The sequence below is a fragment of the Anser anser genome, assembly GCF_964211835.1.
Source record: "Anser anser genome assembly, chromosome: 1".
NCBI lineage: Eukaryota > Metazoa > Chordata > Aves > Anseriformes > Anatidae > Anser > Anser anser.
The window spans coordinates 138,249,685-138,261,016 of NC_139720.1; positions in this window are offsets into that span (position 1 = coordinate 138,249,685).

Here is an 11,332-nt window from a genome sequence, read left to right on the forward strand (position 1 = left end):
AAGTTATCATTTTACAAGTTTCTTTTGTGAAAATTAGATAATCTTACTTTTAGTATTTTAGTTAGTTTAGGTCAAACCTGGATGACTTGTGAACCAAGTTTTCAGGACTTCTTATTTCTTAAAAACAGTTTGAGATCCATCAAAGTAAAACCATGCTTCTATTCAGCATGACAAATGCTAGAAGCTCTCCTGGCCATTGCTTATCAGGAAGAGACGATTTCTCCTGATCCATGCAATGCCAGCTCTCATGCCAGCCTGCTCCTATAGAAGGGCACTCTGGAGCTGCCTCAAGCACTGCTTCAGAGAGCTGGGCACTTGTTATGGTGGGAGAAGAACTTGCTAACTAGGAGAACTAAAGAAAATAAGCAATACAGTCTTCCTAGAGCAAGCACAAAACTTAGAGTCTTTGTTTTTTTCTCTTTTCAGGTGACACACTGTATGTGCCTTCTTGGCCTGTGAGATCAGGGATCTATGCTCACTGCTTGCTTATCCTTGCAGATGATGCTCTTCAAAGCAAACTCTTGTGACAAAACATTCATTTTTACAGCAAATCTAGCTCTTCTCAGGGTCTTCCAAAGTTTTAGTGTGATTCAATTCCTCTTCCCAAAGCTTAGCAAAAGCCAGTAATGTTTAGAATGCTGGAAAACTAAGGACTGCTGCTTTCTGTGGGAGTGCAAATGTTACTTGTGCATTGCAGGTGCTATAGCATAACATGATCTGTTTGTGTTTCCTTAGCACAGTGAGATGTGCAAAACCACCACTGAGGTTGAAGTGAGATTATTTTCCTGGTGGCAACATCAACACAAGGAGATTTTTTCACTACATATTTCCCCTTCATGGCCCCCTGCTCTCACATTCAGATTCCTTCACTGCCCTATAGATGACCTAAATTCTTTGCTGACTTTAAACTTCTTTTAAATTAACTCAGTACTTGACTTTAAGGTCATGTGAAAACTGTTCAAAATATCTTTGGTGTTATCAGATTTTCTGCAAGATTTAAACTTGAGAGCACTAAAATTCATTCAAACAATAATTGCAGTCTGGAATATTTTTAGGAAAGTGCCACCATTAATGGCAAAATGTGAGTGTTTTCAGAAACAGTAAGTTCAGCTGGTTTATGAGAGGTTTATCAATTATGATAACTTGAATGAACAGGTCAGTGAACAAGTCCACAGAGCTGAATTTCAAATACTGGTGTTGCAGTTCTTTCTGTGACTGAATTTAGCCATGTTAGAAGTGAAAAATGTTAATTCTGAGTCAATATCCATGTGGAAAAAAAGAAATTTACTGATTTGGGAAAGCAGATAAAAATTCTCAAAAAGAAAATACCAACAGAGATCAATTCCAATTCTGAAAATAAAATCCTATATTCCCGGAATTCCTTGCTCAGTAGTTTCAGAAGAATGGCGTTGTTATGCTGAAGTTTTTGGATGCCTTTTTCTTGTGAAAAGTTAATCTTATGTAAAAACAAACTGTAAAAGCAAATGCAGTAAACATCCCAATGAATTAAATGAGTGTGGTACTTGCATCTTTCAAAACAAATACTTGACAAAAGGATTACAACATTTTCCAAAGATAAGAATTTGCAGTCATCTCAGTACATCCTGTGATTACAGACTACTGATTCTAACATTATTTAACACTGATAATTGTGGTGTGTTTTTTGTGTGTGTGTGTGTTTTCTTTTTTTCCCTCAATGGAAAGTTGGTGCATGTTGTAGATGTAGCCCCATTCCTTGAAATTTACTCCTAGCTGGAAGCTTGTAGCACAGGATTTGCAATTGCTCTCACCTTTTCAGTCATAGAAGAAGCAGTAGAAAACACCTATCACTTGGCCTTTTCTAATGAAAAGCTCAAACGACTGTAAACAACAAAACAGGTCTATTTCATTAATATAATTTGACTCAGAATGTTAGCTTTGGTCTTGTTTTGCTCTGCTAGCAGCAGAAAAATCCAACAACTACATTTTGTCATGATGCATGAAAGCAATTGCATTCATAAGAATTTGAAAGTAACATGGAAAAAATCATTCTTAACGTTCTTATCTCAGTTTCAGTATCTCCTATGCAACTGCATGTGCAGATACTTCTCCGGAAGAGCTCTTAAACTGTGTCCTTATCTCGTCTCCATCAGTGTCTGTAGCAGTGGAGGGAGGAGGGGGAAGGAAATTTTAGGGTGCATTTCTTGGAGTTTCTCAGCTCCTGTGGACCCACCAGTATGCACTGGAGCTTGTAGTGTCTTATTAGAACGTTGGCTTGAAACCAATGTCTGCCCAATGCCTGTCTTCTTTTTCCCTACCAGCAAGCTGCATAAAGCAGGCAATCTATAATGATGCTCTTTGCTGTCAACCCAAACTCTTAGCAGATTCATCCCTCACCCAACACCTGTGGGAATGAGTGTCTGTTCTTTACAAATGAAGAAGCAAATTAAGACCAAACCTTATTCTTTCTCTCCCTTATCCTTGCTAACAACTTTCATTAAATTTAATTTTCACAAGATCTAGCTAAATGAGAACCAGATATCGTTATGGGCTCCAGAAGCTGAAATGCTGACAGTGACAATCATGAATCTCTGCACTAAACAGGTCAATGCACAGTTTCCTCATGTGTGGGAAAGAAAAGTTTATATTCAGAACCAATAATGCTTATCTCACTATTTAAAAGACAGGCTAGGTTTTTGGTACTGCAACCCCAGCCAGTGAGTGACTTATGGGAGAGACTAAGAATCAGCGAGACCTCTCTTCCTTGAAACAACCATTTAACTCCCAGGTCCTCTCATTTCATCCTTTGATTTCTAATGGGCATTTCACCACTGCGCCTTGCAAGTATTTTTGGATCTATCCCAAAGTAGTTCAACTTTTAGAAGATGAAATAATGCTCTGACCTATTCCCGGTCCCCTGCCCATAGTATGCAACCGGTGAGGACACGTGGAGTACCAAGATACATGCGATGAAGCAGCTATTCAGGGGAATAAGGAAAGATTACTGTTTTTATATCAGCTTCCTACTTACCCTTTCTTTTTAGTAGTGGAAAGACTTGTGGCTAGATTTGGACTGCTTATGTTCTCTTTTTTTTTTTTTTTTCAATGTGGGGAAGGTGTGCAAAGAGAAAGATCCAGTCACTTTAATAAAATGTGTTTTCTGCCAGGTTGTAAATAATTGTTTAGGTATGTAGGTACACAATTACTCTTCAGTCCTCTACAGATTTATAGACTATATGGTAAAACTTGCCTTGACATCTTTTTAGTTTAGATGTGGGACTAGGGCAGTGTTTTAACTTGTAGTTGAAGGGCCCCACACATGCTATTAATGTAAGTAGATGAGAAAATAGAAAGAGAATAAAAATGTAACTGATCAGCCAGTGTGCATTTGATACAAAATACTCCAACAATACAAGAGAACTAGGTTCAGTTTCACCTCTGAATTTATAATTCTATCCTTGTCTTTCCCAGAAAATAAAAACATAAGAACAACAACAACAAAAAAAAAATAGTACCTATTACATATATTTTTAAAGAAACACATGGCAAGTATGAAATTTAACAAATGATAGAGTAGAAAGGTAAGCTTTCACTACTGAGTAAAGTTATGGAAAGATTTTTTCTAAATTATGCTGGTAACCTGTGCTAATACACAAATTGTTCAACACTTCTCATTTAATTTTGTTTATACTATTTCACAACTTTATAGCTTAAACTGCTTTTAGATAAGGACTTGGAAATTTTATCGGAAATTAAGAACTTCCAGTCATGGCAGGTATCAAGACACCTTCTTTATTTCTATAGCACCCAGCTTTGTTCCAAGTATAATTTCCATGTTCTTTAGTATATCAAGCAGCATCCAATACATGAAAGAATCCTTTATGATTTAGTTGTGATCTATTCAAAAAGTAGTTTCTTTCTGCCGGATGGACTCACTTCTCTGTGTTTGAGCTGTGTACAGGATGCACAGAAAAGGAGCTGAATAAAGGGTTCAACCTATAAATCACTATTCATCATTCATCCTGACTTTGGGATACTTCACTTTTCAGACCTAATAGTGATCTTCTGAAATCTTTTTTTTTTTTATTTTTAATTTTTTTCTTTTTATTATGATACAGCTTTATCTACTGATGAAGTACCCACAGAATCTGGTTGAATGTCACACTTTTCTTGGTATAAGTATGGTCACGAGCAGCAACTGAATATGGGGCAGGTATAGGGCAATGCTAAATGAGAACAGAACTGGTACAAATGGCTGTGGATCAGGCTTTTATTCACTGCTCTCTGCAGTACTTTTGGTGAGTTCACAGTTTTGACTACATGCTTTCTGTGGCTACTAGTAGCCGACAGGCAGTGCCTGAGAATGAATGAAAGCTTAAAGTTTCCAATAAGTACAGAAGAAAGTGTTGTTCAGCAGATTGCAGTGATATCTTACAAATGAGTGCAAAGCAGCAGGAAACTTTCAGAGCTCTTCAGTGATAAACCTCTGTACAACAATCATGTATATAATCTATAATGATGCTTGCTTGCATTTTAATGCTGGAAAGGCAATGTACATGCACACACAAAACTTAATCATTGCTTCATCTAGAACAACTACTACTTTCCTACTTCAGAGCACTCTGTGACTAGCGGTGCTCCCCAGGGGTCGGTGCTGGGTCCAGTCTTGTTCAACATCTTCATCGACGACCTTGATGAGGGAATAGTGTCCACCCTCAGCAAGTACGCCGGTGATACAAAGCTGGGAGGAGTGGCCGACATGCTAGAAGGCTGTGCTGCCATTCAGCGAGACCTGGACCGGCTGGAGACCTGGGCAGGAAGAAACCAAATGAGGTTTAACAAGAGCAAGTGTAGAGTCCTGCACCTGGGAAGGAACAACCGCATGTATCAGTACAGGCTGAGAGATGACCTGCTGGAGAGGAGCTCTGAGGAGAAGGACCTAGGGGTCCTGGTTGACCTAGGGGACAGGTTGACCATGAGCCAGCAGTGTGCCCTGGTGGCCAAGAAGGCCAATTGGATCCTAGCATGCATAAAAAGAGTGTGGCCAGCAGGTCAAGGAAGGTGATCCTCCCCTTCTACTCTGCGCTGGTCAGGCCTCACCTGGAGTACTGTGTCCAGTTCTGGGTTCCCCAGTACAAAAAAGACAGGGATCTTCTGGAAAGAGTCCAGCGGAGGGCCACAAAGATGATACGGGACCTGGAGCATCTTCCCTATGAGGAAAGGCAGAGACCTGGGTCTGTTCAGCTGTGAGAAGACGGAGAGGGGATCTTCTCAATGTTTACAAATATCTTAAGTGTGGGAGACAGTGGGATTTGGCCAACCTCTTTTCAGTGGTTTGTGGGGACAGGACAAGGGGCAATGGCCACAAGATGGAGCACAGGAAGTTCCACACCAACATGCAAAAGAACGTCTTCACGGTAAGGGTGACGGAGCACTGGAACAGGCTGCCCAGGGAGGTTGTGGAGTCTCCTTCTCTGGAGATATTCAAAGCCCGTCTGGACGCCTACCTGGGCAACCTGGTCTAGGGAACCTTCTTTGGCAGGGGGGTTGGACCTAATGATCTCTTGAGGTCCCTTCCAACCCCTTTGATTCTGTGATTTTGTGATTCTGTGAAATTGCTTTGACAGAGATCAACCAGATAATTGAAAAGAGACAGATTTTAATCCCTACACAGAATGCTTCGGTGTAACTGTTGCATAACTGTCCAGAGAAAGAAATAGAATCATAGAATCATTAAGGTTGGAAAAGACCTCCAAGATCATCTGGTCCAACCATCCCCCTACCACTAATATCACCCACTATACCATGTCCCTAGGCACCATGTCCAACCTTTCCTTAAACACATATGTAAATGTTAAATATGTAAATGTTTGTTCAGTTTTAGTCACTGAATATGCCCACATTGCCACCACAGGATTTATGAAATAAAATTAACTGCTATTTTCATATGTAAGAAGTCAGATCTCTTGATCATGATCTGATATTCCATGACTAGGTCACACTTTGTCCATTTTATTCCTCTTTCTTGTCTGTACTAACAAAAACTCCAAGTCCCTGAGCATCCTTCCTCTGGCCATGTCAGGTCCTCTTTCCTGTGAACTGACAACGTATTTATCTCTCTTTCCTCTTTCACCCACTGTCTACCTACTCTTATTTTGTGCTTACTGTTGCTGTCTGTATTGGCATTCCTAGATCTACCATAAATACAGTAGCAGCTGCCAAACTGCAACTTGCTCACTGTAGAGCACAGTCTGTTCTTTGAAGGTATATTTTCATGAATAATATTACTTGATATTTGTTACAATCTTGTTGCCTCATAACTTCATTTGTCAGGAAGCCCCACATCCTAAGAAAAGTCATACCTTCATTACCATCCCATTATTCATAATCTTTTAGACCTTTATCAATTCTTCATCCAGTTGTCTTTTCTTTAAGTTCCAAAGCACTGGCCTCTTCATTTTTAACTCTCCAGTTCTGCTTGACGTTGCAGCTTTTCTCTCTGTTTTCTAGCTCTACTACATCCTTGGGAAATGGGGAAGAGGAAGGTACCAGAACTGCTCCACTATTTCAGATGTGAAAATGAAAACAGGTGTGACGTTTCCTCCATTGTTACAAGACTGGTTGAGGTTGGAAGTGAACCCCTTTGAAATCATTTAGTTCAACACCCCTGCTCAAGCAGGGTTAGATACAGTCAGTTGCCCAAAACCATGTCCAATTGGGTTTTGAGTACCTCCAAAGACAGAGATTCTACAGCCTCTCCGGGCAACTTGTCCCTGTTTTTGACAACCCTCACAGTACGAAGTGTTTTCTTATGTTCAGATTGAATTTCATATATTTATATATATATATATATATATTATTCCAGTTCATGCCCATTGCCTCTTGTCCTGTCACTGGTCACCATCAAGAAGAGTCTGGCTCCAACTTCTTTACTCCTCCCATCAGCTATTTATACACATGGCTATGATCCCTGTGAGCCCTCTCCACACTGAACAGTCCCAGCTCTAAGCCTTTCCTTGTACGAAAGGTGCTACACTCCCTTGATTATATTTTTAGCCCTGCACTGGACTTGCTCCATAAGGTCCATATCTTCCTTGTAACTGGTGAGCTCAGAACTGAACCTGTTACTCCAGATGTGTCTCACCAGGTCTGAAAAAAGGGGAAAGGTCACCTCCCTCAACCTGCTGGCAATGCTCTGCCTAATGCTGTCCAGGAGTTTGTTGACCATTGCTGCAAAGGTGCATTGCTGGTACATGTTCATCTTCTTGCCCACCAGGGCCCCCAGACTGCTGCTCTGCAGAAGTGCTTTCCAGCTGGTCAGTTCTCAGCATGTACTGGTTCACAGGGTTACACGTCCTGAGATGAAGGACTTTGAATTTCATCTTCCTGAGCTTCATAAGGTTCTTCTCTGCACAATTTTTCAGCTTTCTCTCAGGTCCCTCTGAATGGTTACACAACCGTCTGGTGTACCAGTAACTCCTCCCAATTTTGCATGGTCTGCAAACTTGCTGAGAGTGCAGTCTGTTCTAGCATCTAGGTCATTAATGCAGATGCTAATCTGTACTGGCCACAGTATCGATCCCTAGGCTACACCATTAGCTGCTGGCCTCCAGCTGGATTTCACACCATGGATCACAACCTTCTGGGCCCTCTAGTTCAGCCACTTTTCAGTCCTCCTCACCTTTTATCTAGCCTGTACTTTGTCTACTTGTCTATAAGGACATTATGGGAGACACTATCTTAAGACCTCACTAAAGTCAAGGTAAGCAGCGTCTACTGCCTTCCCCTCATCCACCAAACTAGTCACCTTGTAGCAGAATGCCATCAGGTTGGTTTATCATGATTTCATGTATTTGGAAATGGAATTTCCAGGATTAGTTGCTCTACCATCTTCCTAGCCTGTAGTTCCCAGTGATCCTTCATGCTCTTCTTGAACACAGGAATGATGTTTTCTTTCTTCTTGTTCTCAGGAATCTCTCACACCTGCCAGCTCCCTCAGTACGCATGGATTTATGTATGTCCAGTTTTTTAAAGTGCTCACTAACCATGTCTTCCTCCACAGGGTGAGTGTTCCTTGCTCCAGACTTTCCCACTGATCTCAGAGACTTTGGATTTCTGAAGGCTAGTCTTGTTAATAAAGACTGAAGCAAAGGAGACATTGAGTACCTCAGCATTTTCTATGTCATTTTTTCTTCAAGTCCTCTGCCCCCTTTAGCAGGGGCCCAAGGTTTTCCTTAATCTTCCTTTTGCTGTTTATGTACTTGTAGAATCCTTTCTTGTTGCCCTTCACCTCCCTCACCAGACTCTACTACAGGTCAATTCTTTTGAACCCTGTCCCTTTGAGATCAGAGAGCACCTCTGTGCTCCTGGATCACCTGCCCGTGCTTCCACTGCCTGTACACATCCTTTTCACGCCTGAGTTCGGATAGTAGTTTCTTGCTCATCCATACAGACCATCTTGCCATCTTTTCTTTTTATTTGTTTTTATTATTTTTTCCCTATATTGCTTTCCTGTCATTCACAAAGAAGGCTGGACAGACTAAGCCATGGTGATGTGATGGAAGTCCAAGTGACACTTTCCAAAGTGATTGTATAGGAGTCAGAATGGCAGGGACCCTTGAGGTTTAACTCTCTATGCTTTGCCCATGGGTAGAATATGGTCCCCAAAAAGCACAGTAGAGACTGCTATGCATGCACTTGACAGAAAATTACCAAAGGGAGCCATATTCTGCTATCAGAACAAAGGGCTGAACTGACTCTAGTTGATTGGTCATGGAGTGACGGGACTATTTTCTATAAGCGGGTCATTGTTCTTTTTATTCCACACACTCTAACCACACTGAAATCACTTCCTGTTAATGCTAAAAAATACAAAGAATAATCATTACAAAAGAAAAAAATACTATGTTACTATGTCTTTTTGTGGGCCATTTTGTGGAGCCTTAGCAAGGCCATGAGTAATAAGTAACATTCAGTGAAAGTTGCTCACAGGCTATTGTTTAGGTTCTAGGTGAAAGAAGAAATAATTTTCTTCCAATTTGTTTTGCTGCACTATGAATTGATTAAAGACCCATTTCAGACCACTGATGACATAGTAAGGGGGCAAAAAATGGAGGAAGGAAGCTGATGAAAGTCAGAGAGTGTGTTGGAAGTTGCAGCTGACAATTGAAGCCACCTCTGAGAGCTGTTGCCATGGGTGGAGGAGTTGGCAGGAGGATGAGGGCTGCAAGGTTTGGTCCAAAGTGCAAAATGAAGTGAAAAAAGAATTATTTTGGTTGGATTGCTGAAGTTTTAGGTCAAGTCATACAGGAAAAAGCACCATCCTCATTCTCTGAGTATCTTGTTAGTAGTTGTCTCTATTGGCAGTCAAAATCATTAACTCCAGATGCAAATTATCAGTTCACTCTTACTCTTTCCTTTCCTTGTTGCTGAGTGAAATTGCAGTATTAGGATGGATCTTTTTTTCTCAGGCCAAACATGCCAGTTCTGCATTGTGCATGAGCCATAAAGAGAGTGTACACTGGTGTGCACCATGGCCTTGTCATCATGGGAGTAATGACCAGGAGGATGTGGCAAAGTTAATCAATTACACGTTTTCAGAAAGGCAGAAAATGACCTGGCTTAGAACAGATCACAGGCGACCGTTCAGTTCACATATTGGGATCATCTGTATTTGGAAAAAAATCAAACTGGATAATCAGAGGTGGTTTTGAGAAAATCTGAGGCAAGTGGTTGAGCAAGTGGCTGGAAAAGTCTCCCTGCAAGGGGGTGATCTGGGAGGTGCCTGGGCCCTACTAGGTTTGGCCATCATGTACCAAATTTTCTGTTTGTCAGCAGCTGCCAAAGTAGCTCAACAGCGCGTCAGCTTTGTGTAACTAATTTGTTTGACCTAGTTGCTGTTTGTTTTTTTTTTTGTTTGTTTGTTTTGTTTTGTTTCTTATTCCCCTAGTTTATGGTAGTTTTTTATTTTTTATTATTATACTTATTTTTATTTATTTATTATTTCCCAGGACCTCAGCCCTAGATTTTATTTCAAAAGTAGTTAGAGTAATTTTGTTTGACTTCAAGAGGACCTCAGTGTTTTAAAAGGAAGTAGAGATTAGTGAGAGGGACAATTTTTTTAGGTCCCAAAATACCTTGAAGGAGGAAAAGGTCAGTTAAAATGGGTTGTTGTCATCTGATAATTAGACTTTGTTTTCAGATATAGAGTCTCAAAAGATTTCCAGAAAAATTATAAGCCAGAATGTATGTTAAATACCTTTTCTTTGCATATTTTTTCCCCACAACTCTTTGCTTCAAAGAATGAACTGTCTTAAGAGGACTTCATTCAAGTGTGTTTTACATGTATAAAAAGCAGACAGGGACAAATTTGGATCTGTTACCCTTCACTGAAGACAAAACACATGTCTGGGGAGGAAAATGTCATTTTAACTCAAATGGTGATGTGGGAGTTGCTCTGTCCTGGGAAATAGAGAATTTTTCCTCTCTGCCTTCATTTGCTTATCACACTGGCTTCTGCAATGCTGACTGTGGAAACAGTGAGAGATTTTAGCTTTCCATGAAATATAATCATCCACAATCTAGTTTAGTGTTTCAATTCTCTGTTGCTTGTTATTTTCATTCCAGGAATTAATGCCCCCCTTGAAGAACTTGGTCAAAGAAGGGACTAGACAGGCAACAGAGTACTGTATGTGTGTCAGACACTGACAATGGGGTTTCCAAGACTCTCTGAAATTTGAATAGGTCTTCCTGGATGTATAATGGATAAGTGAGTGGAAGAAGCTAATCCAAGAAAAGTGAATAACCAGATCAAAACTGGTATGACATCATTTGGCTGGAGACTTTGCTGATGTGACAAAGCCGATAAGGGTATAATCTGGCAAAAGTAGTGTAGGTTTAAGGAAGATAGTGATCATGTTAGGTGTTATGGGAGGCTCCAAGAGGAATGAAAATAAGCTTAAACAGAAATCATGGCAGCACTTCTCTGTGTATTTCCACTCATGATACAGCTCCCTATCTTGGGAGCAGTTTGGCACTAAGAGCTGTCTTCCTGAACTTTTGCTGGAGAAGGCAGCAGGGTGGAGTAACACTGTCTGGTCAATTCAGATTAGGCCTGGCTTGTGAAGTCAATCTTCCAATACTCCCTATGTTTTTCTTCACATGGAGGTGCATTGGATTCTTCTTGCATGAGCTTAACCCAGAAGATGAGATCTAGCATGGCACCCAATGGACTGCATTCACTACAGGGGATTCAGTTTGTGGTGCTGGACTGGTGCTAGCCTAGGGAAGTCCTCCCTCTGCCCCTTCCTAATATACATTGCATGGCTCTTGGGTCCTCAGTGCTGACTGCTTC